The 25,921-nt window shown below is 42.6% G+C and overlaps 2 non-coding genes across 2 annotated transcripts; both read right to left on the bottom strand.

Annotated features, from left to right (window-relative positions):
- Window positions 1–12,096: 12,096 nt before the first annotated feature.
- Window positions 12,097–12,203, bottom strand: LOC120253793. Its single transcript, XR_005534425.1, has one exon. It is a non-coding gene; the product is annotated as a small nucleolar RNA R71 (small nucleolar RNA).
- Window positions 12,204–22,708: 10,505 nt separating this feature from the next.
- Window positions 22,709–22,815, bottom strand: LOC120253792. Its single transcript, XR_005534424.1, has one exon. It is a non-coding gene; the product is annotated as a small nucleolar RNA R71 (small nucleolar RNA).
- Between the last annotated feature and the right edge of the window lie 3,106 nt (window positions 22,816–25,921).

The raw sequence follows: 25,921 nt of genomic DNA, 5'->3' as shown, positions 1-25,921 counted from the left end.
AGAATACGTACTTTTAGACGTTTATCAAAAACCTTGGCCAATACTCCTTGAAACCCTAGCCGAAGCCCTCTCTCAAATTGGGGAGAAGATGGAGAAAAGAATACTAAAATCGGGGCTGATTCGGCTTTTAAATAGGGCTGGAATCGGCCGACTACATGGGCGTGGATGCTTCACACGCCCGTTGGGAATTTCCACACGGGCGTGGATAATTTCCACATGCCCGTGTGGATCCTCTGAACTCCTATTTTCTCGGGCGACTGTGAACAGTGTTGCTACAGTACTTTATGCCGTTTTGCTGCATTGCTCTGCTATAGTATCCGGCTTGGATAACTTCCTGAATCAAAACTTTCATCAGAGTAACGTAATCGGGCACACGTTCACGTCGTGGATCACTTGCATCTTCAATGATAGGCACGTTGGTGAAGCTCTTGTTCTAAGTGCATAAGTCTGAATGCTCGAGTGTGACTGCCTTTGTGCCCCTCCAAATGGATGTGCCAACTCGAATACGAGGAGGTTGGCATGCACTCTAGCACCTCACATCGACCTATGTCTTCGCGTTAGAACCTTAGCAAGATTTCCTCCAAAATCAGTGCATTGTAAACCACATTGGCTTCTTTCCTTCATACTTGGCCTCACAACTCTACTTACATAAAAGTAACATAAAAACACATATATTAGTGTAAAAGCCTGAGAAAAGTAATGCTCAACATAAGGAATGAACGCTTCGCATCCATATCGCACAAGCACTTATCAAAGCTCTAAGTATAAGGGACTTATTTATCTATAACAAGAAAGCAACACCAATTTCGAAGATAGTAGTAGCTTCACACATTCTCTAAGGTAGCCCTTTCCTAAGCTGTCGCTAAGGTGGCTTTCACACTTTCGAGATGGTAGCTTTTTCTACTGGAGTGGTAGCTTTCACTCATCCTATGAGATAGCTCTTTCTCTCATTAGGGCATAACTAGTGTCCGACTTATGAGAGTAGCTTCATACTTCATAGGTGGTAGCTCTTTCCACCCAAAATGCAAAATAAATAAGAAAACTATTTTGTTCCTTCTTTTCATTTTCAAATTTTTTTTCCAGCAAAATAACATAAGAGACAAAACTAAAACTAGTCCCTTTAACATCAAACTTGAGTTTCCAAAAGAGTTTAAAGAGTGAGTAGTGCACAAGTGTAAATCGGGCAAAACATCTGAAAAAATCAAGCAATAACTAGAGCATGAGAACATTCAATGTTAAAAATTCTCCTATACTCAAGAATACAATCATTGCAACTAAGGTGAACCGCCATCGGCTACGCGAGCATGTATGTTAATCAAAACTTGTTTAAAAGCCATGTGCAATGTGAACTCCCCCCCACACTTAAGATGTACATTGCCCACAATCTACACATGCAAGAAGCATAAAAGTAATACAATTTAGAACACATGTGGTAGTGGGCAATTGAAACAATACTCCCCTGACTTCTAGTGGTGCGTTTGATGGAGCTAAATCCTTGGGAGTTAAATTCCAATGGGTTGTGAAGCACACACGGCTTGACCGTGTCTATGACTAATCCTCAATTTCCATCTTGACAAGACCATCGCACGCATCGCATGAGAGGGTTCGGGTGAAGCTCAATAAACAAAAAAACAACTCGAGTATACAAAAAAAAAATAGAGCAATGAAATACAACTCGAGACAAAAACTAAAAAGATAAACTCGGAAAGGAAGATCCTTTACGAGCACACAAGTCCAAAAATAAAAATGCAAAAAAATAAAATGTGAAAAAAATAAGAACAAAGAAGGTAAAGACGCCTCAAGTGTAGGTGTCAATTGTTGGTGCATCTGTTGTCGCTGCTGGTGAAGATGACGCTAGTGCTACAAAATAAATAAGGATTGGGCGAAGAAAAGAGAAAGAGAAGCTTACCGACGAAATGAGAAAGAGAGACTAGAAAATGGCCGAATAACTCAAGTAACAACCCTATAAAATGATGGTGAGAGGTCAGGAGAGTGCTAGGGTGTTCTCTGAGTGATTAGGAGTGTAAAGATGAAGAAAACCGAAAAGATTTTAAAGAAAACCCACGGCTCTTGAGTTTTTGTGCATCCACACGGGCGTGTGGAAATTACCCATGCCCGTGTGGCTCCCCAGGAGAGACCCACAGGGGAAGACACACGCCCGTGTGGCTTCTCTGTCCAACCGAGAAAATTCTCTAAGTGTTTCACGCGCCCGTGGGACAATTCCACACGGGCGTGGATCCTTACTGGGCAATTCACAGGGCCAGACGCACAACCCTGTGTCTTCTCAAGATGGAGGAAAAATTCTCTGCAGAGAAACACACACCCGTGCAGAAATTCCACATGGGCGTGGGCCATCACAAGGTCGCTCACAGGGGCGAGTCCACACCCCTGTGCTGTCTATGGATGAGCTCTGAACGAAAATGCACGCCCATGCGAAAATTCAACACGGGCGTGTGTTTTCTCTGGACACTTAGAAAACTTTGCAGGCTCTGCATAAAATTCCTGAACACAAATATACACTCAGAGCCTACCTAATAATGCAATTTTAACAAGTGAAAACACGAAAAATACGCACAAACGACCAAGATTCTTCGCCACACACGATTAGGCACATGATAACACCACAATGTCCACAAGAAAATCACAGCAAAAACATCTAAGAATCATGATCCCAACACTCAAGGCCTTATTCATGTAAATACTAACTAAAAACTAGAAAAACATTAAAAACTTGGGTTGCCTCCTTACCTTATGGAGGCTTGAAAGGAGTGTATTCCTCTTGACTAGACATTGCATAGCTACTTCCTTTAACCAATAATCTACTTCCCGCGGTGGAATATTTGTTGGAGAGTCCAATTATCTTACCTTTGGCCTTCAATGGAACAATTTAGGTCAGGAATTGTGCAAGCTTAGCAAAGGTGGGTCATTGGATGGTTTCAATCTCCTACCCACATCTTCTTCCAAACCCAAAATCTCTTTCTTGCAATTTATGAATTGATCAATCCCAAAGAGTGATGCTTGTTCCATTACCTTAGGATTTACTTCTTCTTGTGTATTTTTCAGCTTGAAAGGAACATGACAATAGCAAATCCCCTTGAAAATTTTATCGCTCACAAGCACAATCTTTATTCACACTGTCCAAAATCTCAAAATGGTATTCAGCTTCTCCCTTTTCATTTTCTGCGCCAATGTACTCAATTTTCCCAACTTCTTAATTGTCATTCACTACCACATCATCTCTACAAGGAACTTGAATTGTTTCCTCAAATGCTTGTTGTTCCTTGGAGAGTGTGTCGAGTATCCCTCCTAATTGATGGTCAAGGTTTTTATAGGAGGCTTCATGACATCTTAGTGTGGTCTCCATATTTTGGATACAGACATCGGATGCTTCAATGAAGTTAGCTATTGGGGGATGCTTCACTCTAGTGGAGTATACACACAATCAAGCATTCAAAGTTTGAATTCACAATAAACATCAATTCATCGAAAACATAATAAAGAGATTCAAAGAAATGAATATATCCTAGGGTTCATAAATACCCAAGTACCCACTAGAGATTTAGCTCTCCATGGAGCAAAATACAATAGATAGTGAAATCAAAAGTATAGAGATGCAATCCATGAATGATAACCCCCCTGTGTTCGTGTCAAAGGTCTTGTGGATTGGTCGCATCTTCTTCAAAGATCCCATCGTCAAACCTAGGACACACCTCGCTAGATCGGTGCCGATGAAAGCTCCCCCAATAGCTCTCTTCGGAAGGAAACAAGGTGTCAAAGGCCGTCAAACATCTGCAAAGCCTTGCCAAAACCTCTCCAAACACTAGCCGCTGGGGCCTCCAAAGATGGGGAAAGGTGGAAGAAAATATAGGGGAAAAGATAGAGAAATCGGGCCTGAATCGCGGCTTTTAAAGGGCTGGAATCGGACATCCACACAGGTGTTTTGAATTTCCAAACGCCCTTATGGAATTTCCAAACGGGCGTGTGGAATTTCCACACGCCTGTGTGAATTCTCTGGAATTCTGATTTTCGGCCGGCTGTGAATAGTAAAATGCTACAACACTGCTACAGTGATTTTACGGTGGTAACTTGCTACAGTACTCTACCAAAAATACTCCCGAATCCACTTTTCATCGAGGCAACATAAACAGGCACACGTTTATGCCGTAGATCGCGTCGCTTTTTCAATAAACGGGTTCATTGGTGAAGATCTTGTTATCAATGCACAAGTCGGGATACGCAAATGTGACTGCCCTTGTGCCCCTCCAAATCATTGTAATTGGTTGAATACATGGACGTTGGCACACATTCACGTATCTTTGAGCCCAACTTGTGTCTTCCCATTTGTTCCTTCCAAGATTTTATCAAATAGTGCATTCGTGATCTACTTTTGGCTTCTTTTTCTTAAAATATAGCTTCACAACACTACCTGCGCAAAAGAACACAAATACACATGTATTAGGGCTTAAACCTGATAAAAGTAATGCTCATTATAAAGAAAGAACACTTCGCATTTTTAACACACAAGCACTTATCAAGTGGCTACACTCATTACCTAGAGCATCGATTACCACATTGGAGGAGATGGTAGAAGCTTTTCTGGCCCTTTATTTTCCTTCCTGAAAATTTGTAGAGGTTAGAATGAGATCTCGTCCTTTATACAGTCGGAATTGGAGTCTCTATTTGAGACATGGGGAAGGTTCAAGGAGCTCCTGAGAAAGTGCACGCAACACGGATTCCCATAATGGATGATTGTTCAGACCTTTTACAACGGGTTGAATCTGAGTACAAGGCAACTCTTGGATGTGGCAGTAGGAGGTACCTTAGTTAGCAACACCCCCGGTGAGGCCCATTAACTAATTGAAGAAATAGGGTTAAATAGCTACCAATGGAATGCTAGGGAGAAGAAAAAGGTGGCCGGGCTCCATGAGATAGATATAGTAACTTCATTGGCGGCTTAAGTGGAATCATTGAGTAAGAAGTTAGATCTTCTAACATTGAATAGAGTGTTGGCTGTGACTATTTGCACCAGGTGTGGTGGAGGACATGCTTCCTTCGATTGCCCGATCTCTATTGGTGATGCATCTTCGGTGTAGAATGTCGATTTTGTGGGTAATGCAATGAGGAAGCAAGGGAATCCATATAGTAACACCTACAATCCGGGTTGGAAGAATAATCCCAATTTTTCGTGGAGTAACCAAGGTCCACAAAAGGCCATGGGGCCACCGGGTTTCCAACAATAAAAAGGCCCAAACATGGGAAACTAAGTTTCAAGTTTAGAGACCCGAATGACCGATTTGGAGAAGGCCTTGACTAGGTTTATGCAATCGTTAGATACAAGGTTTCAATCAGTCGAGGCTACACTTTGCACCCACATTGCTTCTTTGCAGAATCTTGAAAATCAAGTGGGGCAGATTGCGAAGTCTCTATCAGAAAGGCCACAAGGAAGCTTGCCGAGTAATACCAAGACCAATCCTAGAGAGCATGTGAAAGGATCACTTTGAGAAGTGGTCATGAGGTTGATGCTAGGCTTCTAAGTAAGAGGCCCAATGAACACACACCCGAGTTTATAGAGGTTGAGGAGTGAGAAAGCAAAGAGAAGGAGGTGGTACCCCCATTTTTCAAGCTAAAAATCCCTTAACCCTCTAGATTGTAGAATGACCAAGAGGATGAACAGTACAAGAAGTTCCTGAGTTTGTTCAAGCAACTCCACATTAATATTCCTTTTGTTGAGGCATTGACCCAAATGCCTAAGTATTCAAAATTCTTGAAGGACTTCTTGACTAACAAGAGGAAGTTGGAGGAGAGTGCTTCAGTGATCTTAGATGCGTCTTGCTCAACGGTGTTACAAAAGAACATGTCGAACAAGAAGAAAGACACCTGAGAAGCTTCATCATTTCTTGTAATATTAGTAATTTGGGTGAGGAAATGGCATTGGCTGACTCAAGAGCTAGTATCAGCGTCATGCCATAAACCTTCTTTCATAAGCTAGGCTTGGGCGAGCCTAGACCCACTCGGATGACTTTGTAATTGGCAGATCGAACGGTGAGATATCCGACGGGTATCATCAAAGATGTGCTTGTCAAGGTAGACAAATACATTTTTCCTGTAGATTTTGTGGTGCTAGATGTCGATGAGGATGCGGATGTACCTATGATACTTGGTAGACCATTCTTGCAAACTTCCAAGGCATTGATTGAAATAGACGGCAGGGAGCTAACATTGAGAGTTGGAGATGACAAGCTCACATACCGCCTTGCTCAACCCATGCGGCATTCTCTTGATTTTGATGATACTTTGTATTTTCTAGATACTACTAATGAAATTAATGTTGAATACATCCAGGAAATGTTTAATCCGGACCAGTACGAGAGTTTGTTCGACCAAAAGATGAAAAATGAATAAGTTATGGTGCTTGGTTCAACAGAAGAAGTACCATCCACTCCGGGGATCCTGAAGAAGATGCTCTGAAAGATAAAGTGGATGAGGAGACACCACCAGAAATGCTTGAAGGTTGTTGGAGACACGCGTGGACCAAACAAATTGAATGAACCTTTGCTAGGTGGTCCCAAGCTTGATAATTCACCCTCTAATTTCAAGAGACTTTGTTTATCATGCTTTCAAGCTATGGGTAAGAGGGCAACCTTAATTTATGAACCCCCGTGAGGTAAGACAAGGTACGTCAAGCTTAGTGACGTAAAACAAACGCTTCTTGGGAGGCAACCCAAGTTTTTACTGTTTTCTTAGTTAGTAGTTTATTGTTTGCACTAATAAAGTGTTGAGTGTTGGTGTCTTAATTTTTAAATGCTTTTGCTGTGTTTTATTACGGGTTTTTAATGTTATCATGTGTTTTCATGTGGATTTGTTGATGTTTTGGTCGCTTGAGCTAGTTTCTCATGTTTTTCACATGTATAGTTTGTATAATAGGGCAGGCCTGAGTATGTAAACATGTTCACAAATTTCCTGCAAAGCCTGCAGGGTTTTTAAGGCATCGAGACAAAATGAACGGGATTTGTACTGAGTGTGTAAACATGTTCCCGTGGATTTGTACTGTGAGCTCATCCAGAGAAGACATAAGGGCGTGGACGCGCCCCTGTGAGCGACCTCCTAACTTTCCCACGCCCGTGGGTAATTTCCGCATGGGCATGCATTTTCCTGCAGAGACTTCGCAACTTATACTAAGAGCACACAAGGGCATGGACTCATCCCTGTAGGTGAACATGTGAAAAACGCACGGGCATGGGTAATTTCCGCGGGCACAGGGGCGTCCGCTTGCCCCTGTGAGTTGGGCCTGTGAATGTCCATGCCCATGCAGAATTTCCTTGCGGTCGTGCGAAACACTTAGCGATTTTTCTCGCTTGGACAGAGAACCCATAGGGGCGTGGGTATTTTCCGCACGCCTGTGTGGTTGCATTCAGAGAGATTGAGTGATATCCAGATAGCTCACAAGCGTACAAAAATTACCCATAGGGGTGTGGGTAATTTTTGTACGCTTGTGCGGATGTACAGAACGACAAGAGGCACGAGTTCCTTTTAAAGAATTACCGTTCCTCTTCATTCTAACATTCTTCATTCATCTGAGAGCAGTCTCACATCATTTCCTAAACTCGCATTGCCGATTTGGAAGGAATTTTACTTGGATTTCCAACCGATTCAAGGTTTTCAATCTCAACTCGTCGGCAAGCCCTATCTTTTGTTTTCTTCACTAATTCTTAATTTTAATCGATAAAACTAGTTAATAATTTTTTGTATCTACAATTAGAATGATTATGCATGTTAGAACAAAGTTAGAAGCTATATAACGGTGTATTTTTGGATTTTTGAGGCGCAGCCATGCCTTTTTCACGCCCCGTGGATCCACACGGGTGTGTGGAAATTCCACACGACCGTGTGGTTTTCTACAGCATTACTTAATTTACTAGTTTGATCGATTTTCTTTAAAATTCTTTAGATTATGCCACCTCGGTCAAAGAAGTAAGCAAAGAAACGGCCTCGTGAGTCATCCTCCGAGGCCGAGAGCATGAGAGTCACTATCCCCGAGCATCAGGCTCATTTTGAGTGGTTGTCGAGACTGTGGTTCTGACAGACTCGATTCCTAGACGCGAGCATATTAAGAGATTTATAGCAGGGAGATAGTTTGTAGATGAGGTCAAGGATCTCGTTTCGGTGGGTGGATGGAGGAAGTTATTGTCTATTAGGTAGGCAGCCATTCGTGAGCTTACACTTGAGGTCTTATTGTCATTCGAGTTCGATAGATCTTATGCGAGATTCGACAGCCTCAACACCGTTCAGTTCAGAGCATTTGGACATTACCATAGCATGAGCATCACTCAATTTTCTGTTCGGCTTGGCTTGTATGAGGAGGCATTTACAGACACCAAGGAGTATTCCTAGTTACCGACAGATTACCCTAGAGCGTTGACTCCGCAGAGGGCTTACCAAGCGTTGTGTGGTTAGGGCCAGTATGAGCCTTGGGTGTCCAAGGCCATGTGCCTTTCCTGACCTGCATACTAATATTTACACACCATTCTGAGCAGGTCAGTGAATAGCCGTGGTGATAGCACTGGTGTTCTGAGCCAGCAGGAGCTTTTGTACTTGTATTTGATGGTGCAGCACATACCAATTCATTTAGGGCACATCATCGTAGAGTACATTCGACATGAGGGAAAGTATGCCAGATTGGTAGTGATCTTCTTTGGCTCCTACATTACAAGACTAGTTTTGGGCATGGGTCTCTTCGACGTGATTGCCGGGGCCAAGAAGTCAAGTACACTAGCCTAGAGACGATGAGATTGATGGGTATGGTCTGTAGGGTTCAGACGGGAGTTTATGCTTTGGTACTATCAGCTCCAGAAATAGCTGAGGAAGAGGGTGATGATGCCGAGGCTTCTTAGCCTACTCTTGAGCCTCAGCCAACACTGATGGAGACCGAGGCACCTCTGGTGGCAGAGGACCCATCCCTAGTACGCATGTTTTCACCATCTTGAGCCCATGATCACTTTGAGAGGCTCGAGAGTGCTGTGGGGGTGATATGAATAGAGGTCACGATGTCCGAGCGGTAGATTGTCGAGATTCCTCGGCTGCAGCAGCCACATAGTATACAGAGTTCATGGCACGTTTCGACACGTTATAGCAGATTTTAGAGCGTGACATCACCTTATCATTTGTCTTGTGGACGAGGACTCATGAGGCCCATCCGGCATCACCATCACCATCTCCATCAGTACCCTTCGATCTAGCACCCGCAACAGCAGAGGAGCCAGAGCGCGGCACCGACACTTGATTTATTTTCTTTCGTCTTATTACTTTTTGCATTCCATTTTGGACATGTATTTTCATAAAGGACTTTCCTTCTAAGTTTATTTTCATTTTGTTGTCTCAAGTTGTATTCATTGCTTTATCTTTTATATGCTCGAGTTATTGTTTTTGTTTTATTGAGCTTCACTGAACCCCCTCGTGTATGCATGCAGATGGTCTTGTCAACATGGGAATTAAGAACTTGTCATGGACACGGCCATGGCGTTTTGGCACTTGGCCATATGAGCTTCACAACCCATTGGAACATTACTCCCAAGGATTTAGCTTCATCAAATGCAACACTAGGCGTCATGGGAGTATTATTTTGATTGCTTCTCCCACATTTGTTTTTGATTGATATACATTATGTGTGAGCTTGCATGTGTACGTTGGGGACAATGTACATCTTAATTGTGGGGTGGGGGTGGAAGGAGTTTCATAGTGCACACATCTCTTTTATATTAATTTTGATTGATATACATGCTCACATAGCTGATAAGTGCTTGTGTGATAAGAATACGAAGTGTTCTTTCCTTGTGTTGAGCATTAGTTTTCTCAGGTTTTAATGCTTATATGTGCGTATTTATATTACTTTCATGCAGGTAGGGTTGTGAGGCTGATTATGAGTGAAAGAAGCTGATAAGTGTCTAAATGTAGGTGTTTTCATATATATATCGTATGCACTTTGCATGTATTTTGTGAGGTTTGATGCCCGTTTACGCTTAATCGTCTATTATTTGCTTTGTAGGGGCATATGGAAGCCATGGAGAACAAGAAGATATCATTTTGGCAAAAAGAAGAAAAGCGAGAATTTCATACTACCCCCATACTACCCGATGTATGGGGGCAGTATCTAGTATGCTGATGGATTGATTTGGTGTTACGTCCGATTTCCATACTACCCAGTATCACGGGGGCCGTATGGAGGCCGTATGCACCCGTATGGAGCAGAATCTAGGGGTTTTACGAGTGCTATCGACCCCCATCGACCCCTATCTGGCCCGTATGCCTCGGGGGGTATATATACTCACTTTTAGGGCTGATTAAAGGACTTTTTGTTGGCCGACTTTTGGGAGATCATTTGGGGAGATTTTGGGCGACCTTGGGGAGGAGAAGAAGGGCAAGAAAGCTAGAAGATCATTCAAGCCCAAGGTCCAAAGGCTCTCAAGGCAAGAAGGCAACATCATTCAAAGGGGAGATCGATCACGACTTGAAGGAAGGAGAACAGCGGCTAGAGGAGCGTCATTCGGCATTCCTTTGGCGGGGAGCGTCATTCGGCATATTCTCGCCTCATCCTTCACCATTTCATCTAGGGAGTGTCATACTATGTCTTTGTTTCATGTTTTGCTTGATTGTATGCTTTGTTATGAGATGATGACACACTAGACCCCCAAGGCCACGTGGTGTTGGTGAACCTTGGAGGGTTTTATCATGTATTTTGGATGATTACTTGTTAATTCTATGCTTGGGTATTTTTGAGATCTAATCCATTGTTTTCATGCTAAGTGTTACACCAAGGAGAAATCCGTAGCTCTTTTATGAATGATGCATGTAGATGTGACTTGCTCGCATGTATTAGGTCATGAATGGATTAGAAGGGGATACTTGTATCATCACGCCGAGAAATCGGGTGTTTGGTAGCCCTCCATGTAGGTTTAATCCGAAGAAGAGTAGGTTTATTCCTAAGCGAGATTTCCTTGTACTTAATGCAATCGTAGGAATGTAGATTTGGAAGAAATTCCTATCTATGTTACGTATGGGATTAGGGTTCAATCGCCGAGAAATTGGGGTTGTTCTAATCTTGGAATCTCATGGTCCAATTTACCCTTGCATCTTTAAATCATCATCCATGTTGCATGATAACCCCTCAAGGGGATCCACATCCATAGGCCTTTGCACTTCATTGATTCTCTTGCTTGCTTATTGCTTGTTCTCTCTAATTTGCTAGCAAATCTTGTGTTTAGTTTTATTTGTATTTAGTAGAGTAAATCCATCACTTAAGATCTTAGGCTGAGATAATAGCTCGAGAAGGAGTAATAGGAGATCCTTAGCCCGTGGAATACGATCCTCGTGTCTTTGCAGAGGTATTACTAGCGATCCCGTACACTTGCGGGGAAGCGATCAAGTTTTTGGCGCCGTTGCCGGGGACATTAAGGAATTCTAGGAAACTTTTAGATTATTACTCTAGCCATTTCATTCTTTACTCATTTTGTTGTTTTTTTCTTTTTCCCTTGATCTTAACTCTCTATCATTTTTTTCTTGGTTGTGCAAAGGTCATGTGCATGACACGGTCGAATCCAGTCGCCTTTGATTACACGGATAGTGAAATTGAAAGAACTTTGCGTCGGAGATTGAGAGAAGTTGGTGAAGGGTCGGGTACCTGAGAACATCGAAATTGAGGATAGAGTGTCTACAATCATGGCCGAAGAGCGGCGTACTTTATCCGAATATGAGAGACCCCAATTCACGGGTGATGAGTTCGGTGTTCAAGCACCGTCGGTGGCATCCAACAACTTTGAAATTAAAAGCAAGTACAATCGGCATGATCCAAAAATTCAGTCCAATTCAATGGTCTTGCCCATGAGGATGTGCATGACCACCTTTCCCGAGTTCCTCAAATTTGCTCTACATTCAAGATCAATGGGGTGTCGGGACGATGCTATCCGTTTGAGACTATTTCCATTCAGTTTGAGAGATGGAGCTTATCGTTGGCTTACCTCATTGTCTCCGGGATCTATTAAAACATGGAAGGACATGGTGGAGAAGTTCCTTGGAAGATATTTTCCGCCAAGCAAAGCGGCGAAGTTGAGGCAAGAAATTTCAGCCTTTAAACAAGGGGAGTCCGAAACATTGTTTGAAGCTTATGAGAGATTCAAGGATCTCCTTAGAAGGTGCCCCCACCATGGTTTTGCTTCATGGATGCGAGTACAAATCATTTACAATGGGCTAAATTATGCTACTCGCCAACTCATTGATGCCACGGTAGGGCGGTTCCCTTAGCAACAAGTACCCCGATGAGGGCCGAGCAATTACTTGAGTCAATGGCAAGCAATGAATCACATTGGGCCTCAAGGGGACCTTCACAAAAAGCTAGCTGGGCTTTATGAAGTAAGTAGTGATAATGCCTTAGCCGCAAAGGTTGGCGTGTTGACTCGAAAGATTGATCTTCTTATGGGCGATGGTTCAAGGCCGAATCGGTGCTAAGTTGTAGTACTTGCGGTGGTGGGCGCGGTGCAGCCCAATGTCCGATTGCTAGCTCATCTGCATTGCATCTGTTGAGAATGTGGACTACATTGGGGGGCAAGCGCAATCAAGGGAACCCATATAGTTCAACTTACAATCCGGGTTGGAAGAACCACCCAAATTTTTTTCATGGAACCAAGGCCAACAACAACAAAGAGGTGCACCACCTCAAGGATCTCAATTTCAACAACCGGCCATTGAGAAGAAGTTTTTCCCTTTGAAGAGATCCTTGCCAAGTTCATGCTCGAGTACCAATGAGCGGGTTCAATAATCTAACTAGTAGCATGGATGCACAATTTGGCAAGGTGAATGCTCAACTCACTCGACACGCCCTGAGCAGTTTAGTGAGATAGGTTCTATTTTGAGAAACCTCCAAGCTTAGGTGAAGTCACTTGAGCATCGAGTAGGGGGAACTCACGAAGGCAAATTCGAGGCGTCCCTAGGGTGTCTTCCGAGTAACACGGAAGAAAATCCAAGGGAGCACTTAAAAGGCCATTGCTCTTAGAAGCGGGGAGGCAGAGTGGAGACAAGGGTCGAAGTTGACCCGAGTGTCAGGGAAAAAGTGGGGGTAGCCTCCGGGGAAGACCCCAAGCTAGTTGAAGAAAAGCAGTGAAGACAAAAAAATCCGGGCATAAATGACAAGTTCCAACAACAAGGACCACCAAAATCATCCGAGTACAAGCCTCCGATCCCCTATCCAACAAGATTGAAGCATGACAAGGAGGATGTTCACTTGAGAAAAATTCATCAACATCTTCAAACAACTTCATTTGAACATCCCGATAGTTGAGCGTTGACTCAAATGCGAAAATATGCCAAGTTTTCTAAAAGGAGCTCCTCACAAATAAGAGAAAGTTGGAAGAAGAGGGCACGATTGCACTACGAGGGAATTGCTCGGCTATTCTAGAAAAGAAGCTCCCACAAAAGTTGAAAGATCCGGGTAGTTTCATTATTCCATGCATGCTTGAAGGTGGAGTCAAGAGAAATGCTCTAGCGGACTCGGGGGCTAGCATAAAGCGTCATGCCCTACACCATGTATTTGAAACTTGGCTTGGATGAATTAAGGCCCACGAGGATGACTTTACAGTTGGCAGATCGATCAACAAAAAAACCTCGTGGGATTGTCGAAGATGTGATTGTGCGAGTGGATAAATTTGTTTTTTTCCGGTGGACTTTGTCATCATGGACATAGATGAAGATGTGGAGATACCACTAATTCTTGGCCGACCATTCCTCGGCACCTCGGGTGCCTTAATTGACTTGAAAGGAGGGAAGTTGGCGTTAAGAGTCGGGAGAAGAGGAAGTGGTGTACACTTTTGCCGGCTGCCATGAAACATTCTTTAGATCATGATGACACACTTTATTTCGTTGATGAAAGCGATAGGGTTGATTTCGATTGTGTGCGAGGAGGTGCTCTCTTTAAATCCTTTGGATGAATATTTGGGGGAGTTGGAGAGCGAAGAAGAAGAAGAACCTCATCGTCATCCTCCAATTCACAATTTGAAGCCACCAAAAGAGGGTATCCTGTACTAATGCTAAAGAAAAAGAAAAAAAGAATCATTTATGAAGAGAAATGTGGAGGGAGATCCATGGGAGAAAAAAAGAAAGGTAACAAGCTTCATCCTCCCACATCTCATGGAGGAAAGGTAAATTTTTTTCACCCCTCTCCACTCATGAACAATTCGAGGTATTTTTCAATGTTGTCATTCAATCTACCGGGAAGAAAGCAACACTACAAAGGGAAACCGGGGGTGGCTTCAAATTGTTTGAACCCCCATGAGGTAAGGAACAAGGTACGTCAGGCTCGTGACGTTAAACAAGCGCTTCTTGGGAGGCAACCCAAGCATTCGGGGGCATTTGTTTGCATTTTCCGTATTTTTAGTTCTTAGTTCATTTCAATTTTCGTATTTCTTAGTCTTGTTTTACTTTTGAATAAGTTCATGCTCACACACTTGGCACATTGTTCTCATCATTTAAATTGTGGTATGTTTGTGCAACTTCTTGAGAAACTCATATTTAGGTGTTAATTCATGCACTAGATCGTCATTTTATTCAATTCACTCATTTTTGGAGGAGTCTTTGAGCTTGCTATATCATTTTTTCATCATTTGGGGGCAGAGTTTCGAAGTTTTAATTGATTCTAATGGGTATACGACCTTACTAGACCGTATGGAGGTCGTCTGAGATGAACACAGAGCAATTCCGAGGCTCTGTGCCATCTCGAGACAGCCCCCATCTGACCCCCATCTTGGGCCGTGCAGGGATGCCATCCGAGAATGCCGAGAAGCCTTCTCAGGCCATCACGGCCCCCATACGGGCCGTATGGGGGGCCCGTATGCTCGGTTCTTGCCCATTTAACCCTCATCTCTCTCTCTCTCTTCTCCTTTCTTCCATTCTCTTCTTTTCTCTCTTTTTCCACCGATTTTTTCTCTTCTTTCTCACTCATTTCTTGGCCAAATCTCCTCATTTTTCTTCCTAAATCTTCTCCTCATCCATTTGAGACGTCGATCTAGTAGTTTTCCTCGAGTTTAAAGCTTGTTTTTCTCAAGATTTACGTCGGTATGCTTTTTTTCAATGCCCTAGTTTTTATCTCTTTTCATTTCTTGGGCATTCTTGGAGCTTTTATGTGGAATTTCTTTAGCATTTTGCTTGTTTTGGATGGTGTGATTGTTATGGATGAAGTCTCCCTTGAAATTATGTAAAAATTTTTTTCGATTTTTCATGTTTTTTTGGGGAGGTTACGTCGAAATGAGCAGTACCCATCGGCCCCTCATCGGACCCGTATGGACACTATCCATCATAATTTTTCATTGTTTCTTCATCTCTTACACTACATTTTTGAATCATATTGGATTCCTCTATGCTTGATTGAGTTTTTCATGGTTTGTAGGAATTTTGGGGATGAAGAAATTAACAAGAAACCATGGAGTGATATTTACACCACAGGGGGTGACCACATGGAACAAGATGTCATTTTTGTTATGAGAGACTTAATTCTAAGGACAAGGATGAGCATGGACACCTAGCATTTACTTTTAGTTTGCTTTGTTTATGTATTTTTGTTGTATTTTTGTTGAGTTGCATGGTTCTACCCTACGACTTGTGTTGTCGAACTCTATGTTATTTTTCATCTTTGTGTTTTTGTTGACTACTCCCTAGTTTTCTCCCTTGTGCTTATATTTTTTTAAAATCTTTTGTGGAATGATGATGTCCCCTTTTTGCCTCATGAGGGCATTGAGGGAATTTGGTGAGCTTTCCTAGTTTTTAAATGGAGGTCGGACAAGACGTGTATTGCTCACCACACCTTTTGTCTAGTCCCACCTCACGACGAACACAAGATAAACCGGGGAAGTTTTGTTTTTCACCCTCCTCTATTATTATTTGCATTGGCCCTTCTTACATGTTTTTTTTTTATGATTAGTGTACATTGAGGGCAATGTGCAACACTAAGTGTGGGGATGGGTGCATTTCATGTTTTAGGAACATTGTTTACATGCTAGTGTTACCAATGATGGCTTTATTCATTCTTGTAAGATTCTTTTTAGCTTGGACTAATGATGGATGTGAGTTACTTGTTTTTTTATGCTTTATTGAATCTGTTTCACCCCATAGTATTGTCTTGTGCACTTTGAATTTTTTTGTCGATGCCACAGGAATAGCCAATGTGACTACTCTAACTCTCTTGTATGCTTAACACACTACTTTGAGTACTTGGCCTTAGAACACTAAGTTCTATCCTTCAATGTTTTTCTTAAGAACTTCTAAGTCTTGTTGAGCTAATCCGAGTTTTTGTGGCATGTAGTGTACTACGAAGATGTGATCTAGGGGTGAGAGTGAAAGTGAAAAGAAAAATGAGTCTATGTCGGGTATTCCTCTGCTAATGAAGCATGAATGCGTCTATGTAGACTGTAATCGAGTAGTTGGGTGGCTCTTGTGCCTAACCGGCATGTGCATCCTCTAGAAAGATTTTTAAAAATGATTTTTGATGCGAGTCTCGTTAGTCGGGACTCGAAAAAAATGTTGAATATTGAGTTGAAAAATAAAAAAACCCTAGTGATCTTTTTGAGTACCTACCAAAGGTTTTGAAAAGAAAAAAGGATTTAGTTTCAAGCTATAGAATTAGAAGGATCTTACTTGGCCATTGAAGTAGCACTTAGTAGTTTAAGACTTAGTATTCTTTGTATGTGGAGTGATTAGCATCTAGAGCTGTGCTGATTGAAGTCCTTGAGCTAGACCCGGATCGAGGGCAAATGAGATAAAGGATTCACTTACCGCACATACATATTAGGGGTGAGACAGGGATATTTTTTTATTATGTAATGACTATAACTCAACATCTATGTTTCATTATCCTTTGCTTTTTGGAATCTTATATTTGCTTGAGCGGAGGTATTGCATTTAGCCACTTCTCGAGTCTCTTTGTTTTTCATGAGTTGTTTGCTTGGGGACAAAGCAACGCTTAAGTGATGGGGATGTTTGATAAGTGTCTAAATGTAGGGTGTTTTTCATATATATATCGTATGCACTTTGCATGTATTTTTGTGAGGTTTGATGCCCGTTTAGCGCTTAATCGTCTATTATTTGCTTTTGTAGGGGCATATGGAAGCCATGGAGAACAAGAAGATATCATTTTGGCAAAAGAGAAGAAAGCAGAATTTCATACTACCCCCATACTACCCGAGTATGGGGGCCGTATCTGCTATGTGACTGGATTGATTTGGTGTTACGTCCGATTTCCATACTACCCAGTATCACGGGGGCCGTATGGAGCCGTATGCACCCGTATGGAGCAGCGAATCTAGGGTTTCTGAGTGCTATCGACCCCCCATACGACCCCTATCTGACCCGTATGCCTCGGGGGTATATATACTCACTTTTAGGGGCTGATTAAAGGACTTTTTGTTGGCCGACTTTTGGGAGATCATTTGGGAGATTTTTGGGCGACCTTGGGGAGGAGAAGAAGGGCAGAAAGCTAGAAGATCATTCAAGCCCAAGGTCCAAGGCTCTCAAGGCAAGAAGGCAACATCATTCAAAGGGGAGATCGATCACGACTTGAAGGAAGGAGAACCGCGGCTAGAGGAGCGTCATTCGGCATTCCTTTGGCGGGGAAGCGTCATTCGGCATATTCTCGCCTCATCCTTCACCATTTCATCTAGGGAGTGTCATACTATGTCTTTGTTTCATGTTTTGCTTGATTGTATGCTTTGTTATGAGATGATGACACACTAGACCCCCAAAGGCCACGGGTGTTGGTGAACCTTGGGGGGTTTTATCATGTATTTTGGATGATTACTTGTTAATTCTATGCTTGGGTATTTTTGAGATCTAATCCATTGTTTTTCATGCTAAGTGTTACACCAAGGAGAAATCCGTAGCTCTTTTTATGAATGATGCATGTAGATGTGACTTGCTCGCATGTATTAGGTCATGAATGGATTAGAAGGGGATACTTGTATCATCACGCGAGAAATCGGGTGTTTGGTAGCCCTCCATGTAGGTTTAATCCGAAGAAGAGTAGGTTTTATTCCTAAGCGAGATTTCCTTGTACTTAATGCAATCGTAGGAATGTAGATTTGGAAGAAATTCCTATCTATGTTCGTATGGGATTAGGGTTCAATCGCCGAGAAATTGGGGTTGTTCTAATCTTGGAATCTCATGGTCCAATTTACCCTTGCATCTTTAAATCATCATCCATGTTGCATGATAACCCTTCAAGGGGATCCACATCCATAGGCCTTTGCACTTCATTGATTCTCTTGCTTGCTTATTGCTTGTTCTCTCTAATTTGCTAGCAAATCTTGTGTTTAGTTTTATTTGTATTTAGTAGAGTAAATCCATCACTTAAGATCTTAGGCTAGATAATAGCTCGAGAAGGAGTAATAGGAGATCCTTAGCCCCGTGGAATACGATCCTCGTGTCTTTGCACGAGGTATTACTTGGCGATCCCGTACACTTGCGGGGAAGCGATCAGAAGCCAATGTGGGTCATAATGCACCAATTTGGACGAAATCTTGCTAATGTTCAAACGTGAAGACATAGGTTAGTTCGAGATGTGGGAATATGTGCCAACCTCCTCGTATTCGAGTTAGCACAACTATTTGGAGGGGCACATGGGCAGTCAGATTCAAGCATTCTGACTTGTGTATATAGAACAAGATCTCCACCAACATGTCCATTATTGAAGAAGCAAAGTGATCCACGTCGTAAACGTGTGCCCGGTTTCATTACCTCGATGAAAGCAAGGATTCGGGAGTATTTTTGACAAGTACTGTAGTAGGTACTATAGCAAAAATGTAGAAAAACACTGTAGTAGCACTGTTTATAGCCATCGTAGAAAATAGGAAAATAGAGAATCCAGCCCTTTAAAAGCCGATTTCAGCCCCGATTTCAGCATTCTTTTCTCCATCTTTTTCGCAACTTGAGAGAGTGTGGCGGCTAGGGTTCGATAGGTGTTGGCTAGGGCTTTGGAGAGGTTCTACGGCTCTAACATCGCGTGCCATTTGGAAGAAGGTTAGTGGGAGAGCTTTCGTCGGTACCGATCCGGTGAGGTATATCCTAGGCCGGATAAAGGGACCTTTGCGACGAGTAGAGGACTCTCTACAAGACCATCGCTATGACTAACGAGGGGGTTTCCTATGGATGCTTTGTTTTTACATTTGATTTCATTAATTGTATCTAGCTCCATGGAGAGCTAAAACCATATTGGGTACTTGGGCATTTGTGAACCCTAGGATGTTTTTGTTTCATTGAATTCTGATAAGTGCTTGTGCGATATGAATGCGAAGTGTTCATTCCTTATGTTAAGCATTACTTTTCTCAGGTTTCTACATTAATATGTGTGTTTTTATGTTACTTTTATGCAGGTATGGTTGTGAGGCTGAGTATGAAGGAAATAGGCCAATGTGGATCATAATGAACCTATTTTGGAGGAGATCTTGCTAAGTTTCAAACGCGAAGACATAGGACAGGTGTGAGATGCTAGAGTGTGTGCCAACCTCCTCACAGTCAAGTGACCACATCCATTTGGAGGGGCACATAGGCAGTCACACTCGAGCATTCCGTCTTATGCATATAAGAATAAGATCTCCACCAACATATATATCATTGAAGAAGCAAGTGATTCACGACGTGAACATATGCCCGTTTGCGTTACTCCGATGAAAGTATGGAATTGGGATGTTATTCAGGTCGAAGAATGTAGCAGAGCATTGTAGCAAGTACTGTAGCAGCACTGTTCACACCCGGCCGAGAAATCAGAGAAATAGAGAATCCACACGGGCGTGTGGAAATTATCCACGCCCGTGTCAAAATTCCGCACGGGTGCGTGTAGCATCCACGCCCGTGGAGTTGTCCAATTCCAGCCCTATTTAAAGCCGATTCAGGCTCGATTTTGGTATTCTTTTCTCTATCTTTTCCCCAACTTGAGAGAGGGCTTCGGCTAGGGTTTTGAGGGGTATTGGCTTGAGTTTTAGAGAGGTTCTATGGCTCCGACATCGCGCGTCATTTGGAAGAAGGTTATTGGGAGAGCTTTCGTCGGCATCGATCCGGCGAGGTGTATCCTAGGCCGCACAAAGGATCCCTTCCGATGAGTAGAGGACTCTCCACAAGACCATCGACATGACCATCAAGAGGGTTTCTTTATGGATTCATTGCTTTTACATTCGATTTCTTTGATTGTACTTAGCTCCATGGAGAGCTAAACCCCTAGTGGGTACTTGGGTGATTGTGAACCATAGGATGTATTCGTTTCATTGAACTTCTTTATTATGCTTTCAATAAATTGATGTTTATTGTGAGTTCCAACCTTGAATGCTTGATTGTATGAACATTTCCCCTAGAGTGACACTAGGGTTGAGAGTTTTTGTTGGTAACCTTGTGAGTGAGTGACACACCACGAGCGTTAGACAAAGCTAGGTTGGAGAGCGTTGAGAGGGTGAGTCGAGAGGTACAGGAGCGTCCTCTTTCCCCTTCGATGTGATAGATTCTAACTCCGTTCCTTGAGTTCTTTGCGGCCATAATAGAGTTAATGGTCTAAGGGATGAACCTCCGCTGGGGCCTAGTTGCGCGTGTAATGGAGTGAAGCGTTGAGGGGATCTTAGTTTCTAGGGCTTAATTATGGCTAGGGACCTTCCGCCTGTACCAAAGGGTTAGGTCTATAATTAGGAAGTGATTTATCACTTGGAATCCCTAGAGCTCATTGCAACTTTATTCAAGTGCGAGGTTGAGAGGTAATTTAATCTCTCCTCTGGGACATGAATAGAGTTAGGCATAGTTGACCTTAGATTTGGGACTATGTATGTAAGGATTTCCACGACTCACCATTGCATTGATTAGGAAGCATAATAGAGAGTTCTTGAACTTGAAGCGATTATCCTAGGTGAAGCATCATCCGAGTACCCCATCTTTATTGATTGCCTTACCTCCTCCTTACTTTTGCTCTCTTACTTGTTGCTTTTAATTGTTGAGAATTGAATCATTATCACACTTATCATTGTTGATACTCCACATAGCTAAGAATCGAATTAAGTGTCTTTACTCCCTACTCCCTGTGGATTCGACCCCGCTCACCCGAGATTATTACTTCGACAAACCCGTGCACTTGTGGGATATATGCAAGGGGACCTTGTCAAATTCCTTTATTATGCTTTCAGTTAATTAATGTTTTTGTGAGTTCCAATCTTCGAGACTTGATTATATGAATACTCCCCTAGAGTGATACTAGGGTTGAGAGTTCTTGTTGGTAACTCTTGTGAGTGAGTGACACACCATGAGAGTTAGACAAAGCTAGATTGGAGAGGGTTGAGAGGGTGAGTCGAGAGGTAGCGGAGCATCCTCTTTCCCCTCCGGTATGATCTATCCTACCTCTACATTCTAAGAGTTCTTTACAGCCATAGTAGAGTGAACGGGCTAAGGGAAGACCTTCCACTGGGGCTTAGTTACGAGTGCAATGGAGTGAAGCGTTGAAGTGATTTTAACCCCTAGGGCTTAATTGTGGTTAGGGATCTTCCACCCGGACCAAAGGGGTAGATCTATACACATGAATAGGGTTTATCACTTGGAGTTCCTAGAGCTCATTGTAATTCTATGCGAGTGTGATGTTGAGAGGTTATTTAATCTCTTCTCCGGGACATGTATAAAGTTATGCATGGTTGACCTTAGATTTGGTATCTTATAATTAAGGATTTCCACGACTCATAGTTACATCAATTAGGAAGTATAATAGAGGGTTCTTGTACTTGAAATGATTGTCCTAGATTGATCAATATCTAGGTACCCCATCTTTATTGATTGCCTTACCTTCTCCTTTACTTGTGTTCTTTATTTTGTTGCTTTTATTTTCGTTATTTCATATTTAGTCACACATATCACTATTCATCTTCTATAGTAGTTAAGAAACAACTTAAGTGTCCTTATTCCCTACTCTCTGTGGATACAATACCCACTCATCTGGGCTTATTACTTTGACACCAGTGCACTTGCCGTTTACACGCGTATACGGACGTGTCAAGTTTTTTGCGCCGTTGCCGGGGAGTAGGCTTTTAAAGATACTTTGCACTTTGTTTTCTTAGCTATTCATTCATTCTATTTCATATCTTTTTTCTATCATCGTTCTGATTTTGTTTTCTTTCTTTTGGTGCAGCTCTAGGTTATGACCCGAGGGAACCCTTCGATATTGATTAAAGGAGATCCCGAGCTTGAACGTACACTTAGAATATAAGAGAAAGAACCTATGCAAGAACAGTCTAATTTAGCTGATTTGGAAGTAGAAGAATCTAAAAGCATTACAGAACAGAATGAGCAGCAACAGACATTATCCGATTATGCCAGACATTCAGTATTACGGACACAATCGAGCATTGTGCGCTTCCCGATTACAGCTCAGAACTTCGAGCTGAAGGCGGCATTCATCCATATGTTGCAGAAATCCATACAGTTCAATGGTTTGGCTAATGAGGATCTAAACAGTCATATAGAGAACTTTCTCGAGGTGTGTGATATGCTGAAGATAAATGGGGTAACGTATGATGCCATCAAGTTGAGAGCCTTCCCATTTTCGTTGAAAGGGAGAGCGAAGCAGTGGCTACATTCATTACCTTGAGCATCAATTACCACATGGGAGGAGATGGTAGAAGCTTTTCTTGGCCGATATTTCCCTCCCGAAAAATCCACAAAGCTTAGGAATGATATCTCATCCTTTGTACAGTTGGAATTGGAGTCTCTATTTGAGACGTGGTAAAGGTTCAAGGAGCTCCTGAGAAAGTACCCGCAACACAGATTCCCGTAGTGGATGATTGTTCGGACTTTTTACAACGGTTTAAATTTGAGTACAAGGCAACTCTTTTATGTGGCAGTAGGAGGTACCTTAGGTAGCAAGATCCCCGATGAGGCCCGTCAATTAATTGAAGAAATGGGGTTAAACAACTACCAATGGAATGCTAGGGAGAAGAAAAAGGTGGCCGGTCTCCATAAGATAGATGCAGTGACTTCGTTGGCGGCTCAAGTGGAATCATTGAGTAAGAAGTTAGATCTTCTAACTTGTAATAGAGTGGCGGCCGTGATTACTTGCACCAGTTGTCATGGAGGACATGCTCCCTCCGATTGCTCGATATCTATTGGTGATGCATCTTTGGTTGAGAACGTCGATTTTGTGTGTAATGGTATGAGGAATTAAGGAAACCCATATAGCAATTCCTACAATGTGGGTTCGAAGAGTCATCCCAATTTCTCGTGGGCCAACCAAGGTCCACAAAAGTCCATAGAGCCACCGAGTTTCCAACAATAATAGCAAGCCCCAAACATGGAGAACCGAGTTTCAGGTTTGGAGACCCGGATGAACGATTTGGAGAAGGACTTAACTAGGTTTATATAATTATCTGATACAAGGTTCCAATCAGTTGAGGCTACACTTTGCAACCACACCGCCTCTTTGCATAATCTTGAAAATCAAGTAGGGCAGATTGCAAAGTCCTTATCTGAAAGGCCACATGGAAGCTTGCCGAGTAACACCGAGACCAACCCAAGAGAGCATGTTAAGGTGATCACTTTGAGAAGTGGTCGTGAGGTTGGGGGTAAGCTTCCGAGCGAGAAGCCAAATGAAGATACACCCGAGGTTATAGAGGTTGAGAAGGGAGCAAGCAAAGAGAAGGAGGTGGTACCCCCACTTTGAAGCCAAGAATCCGTTATCCCTCTAAATTAAAGAATGACCAAGGGGAGGAACAGTACAAGAAGTTCCTCAGCTTGTTCAAAGTACTCCACATCAATATTCCTTTTGTTGAGGCATTGATAAGTGCTTGTGCGATATGAATGCGAAGCGTTATTTCCTCATTTTGAGCATTACTTTTCTCTGGTTTTTACACTAATATGTGTGTTTTTATGTTACTTTTATGTAGGTTGGGTTGTGAAACCAATTATGAAGGAAAGAAACCAATGTGGATCACAATGCACCGATTTTGGAGGAAATCTTGGTAAAGTTCAAACGCGAAGATATGAGTCGGGTGCGAGATGCTAGAGTGTGTGCCAACCTCCCCGTATTTGAGTTAGCACAATGATTTGGAGGGGCATAAGGGTAGTCACACTCAAGCATTCTGACTTATGCACATAGAACAAGATCTCCATCAACTTATCCGTCATTGAAGAAGCAAAGCGATCCGTGGCACAAACGTGTGCCCGTTTATGTTACCTCGATGAAAAGTGGATTCGAGAGTATTTTTTTGGCAGAGTACTGCAGCAAGTACCGCCCTAAATACTGTAGCAGTTACTGTTCACATCCGGCAGAGAAAACAGAATTTCAGAGAATCCACACGGGCGTGTGGAAATTATACACGCCCGTGTGGAAATTCCACACGGGCGTGTGTAAAATCCACAGGCCCGTGTGGTCGCCTGATTCCAGCCCTATTTAAAGTCGATTCAGTCCTGATTTCAGCATTCTTTTTCCATCTTTTCCCCAACTTGAGAGAGGGTTTTGGCTAGGGTTTTGAGAGGTATTGGCTAAGGTTTTGGAGAGGTTCTACGGCTCCGACATCATCATTCCTTAGGAAGAAGGTTGGTAGGGGAGCTTCCGTCGAGGCGTATCCTATACTGGATAAGGGAATCCTTGGAAGACGAGTAGAGGACTTTCCACAAGACCATCGACACGACTATCGAGGGGGTTTCTCTATGGATTCATTGCTTTTACATTCTATTTCTTTGATTGTACTTAGCTCCATGGAGAGCTAAACCCCTAGTGGGTAGTTGGGTATTTGTGAACCCTAGGATGTATTTGTTTTATTGAATCTCTTTATTATGCTTTCAATTAATTGATGTTTGTTGTGAGTTCCAACCTTGAATGCTTGATTGTATGAACATTTCTCCTAGAGTGACACTAGGGTTAAGAGTTCTTGTTGGTAACCTTGTGAGTGAGTGGCACACCATGAGCGTTAGACAAAGCTAGGTTGGAGAGGATTGAGAGGGTGAGTCGAGAGGTACATGAGCGTCCCCTTTCCCCTCCGACGTGATAGATTCTACGTCCGTTCCTCGAGTTCTTTGCGGCCATAATAGAGTGAATGGTCTAAGGGATGACCCTCCGCTGGGGCTTAGTTGCGCGTGCAATGGAGTGAAGCGTTGAGGTGATCTTAGTATCTAGGGCTTAATTGTGGTTAGGGACCTTCCACCTGGACCAAAGGGTTAGGTCTATAATTAGGAAGAGATTTACCAATTGGAATACGTAGAGCTCGTTGCAACTCTATTCGAGTGCGAGGTTGAGAGGTTATCTAATCTCTCCTCCGGGACATGTATAGAGTTAGGCATAGTTGACCTTAGATTTGGGACTATGTATTTAAGGATTTCCATGACTCACCATTGCATTGATTAGGAAGCATAATAGAGGGTTCTTGCACTTGAAACAATTGTCCTAGGCGGAGCATTATCCGAGTACCCCATCTTTATCGATTGCCTTACCTCCTCCTTTACTCGTGCTCTCTTACTTGTTGTTTTTATTTTTGAGAATTGAATCATTGTCACACTTATCACTACTAATTTTTCACATAGCTAAGAAGCAGATTAAGTATTTTTATTCCCTACTCCCTGGGGATTCGATACCCGCTCATCCAGGATTATTACTTCGACAAACCAGTGCACTTGCGGGATATACGCAAGGGGACCTTGTCAGACATTGGCTCAAATACCTAACTATGCAAAATTCTTGAAAGACTTGTTGACCAACATGAGGAAGTTAGAGGAGAGTGCTTCAGTGATTTTAGATGCATCTTGCTCGGCGGTTTTGCAAAAGAACATGCCAAACAAGAAGAAACACAAGGGAAGCTTCATCATTCTATGTAACATTGGTAATTTGGGTGAAGAAATGGTATTGGCTGACTGAAGGGCAAGTATCAACGTCATGCCATAC

Source organism: Dioscorea cayenensis, unplaced genomic scaffold (genome assembly GCF_009730915.1).
Source record: "Dioscorea cayenensis subsp. rotundata cultivar TDr96_F1 unplaced genomic scaffold, TDr96_F1_v2_PseudoChromosome.rev07_lg8_w22 25.fasta BLBR01000210.1, whole genome shotgun sequence".
NCBI classification, from domain to species: Eukaryota; Viridiplantae; Streptophyta; class Magnoliopsida; order Dioscoreales; family Dioscoreaceae; genus Dioscorea; species Dioscorea cayenensis.
The sequence above is the reverse complement of the archived record's forward strand: the minus strand, read 5'-3'. Positions and strand labels throughout refer to the sequence as shown.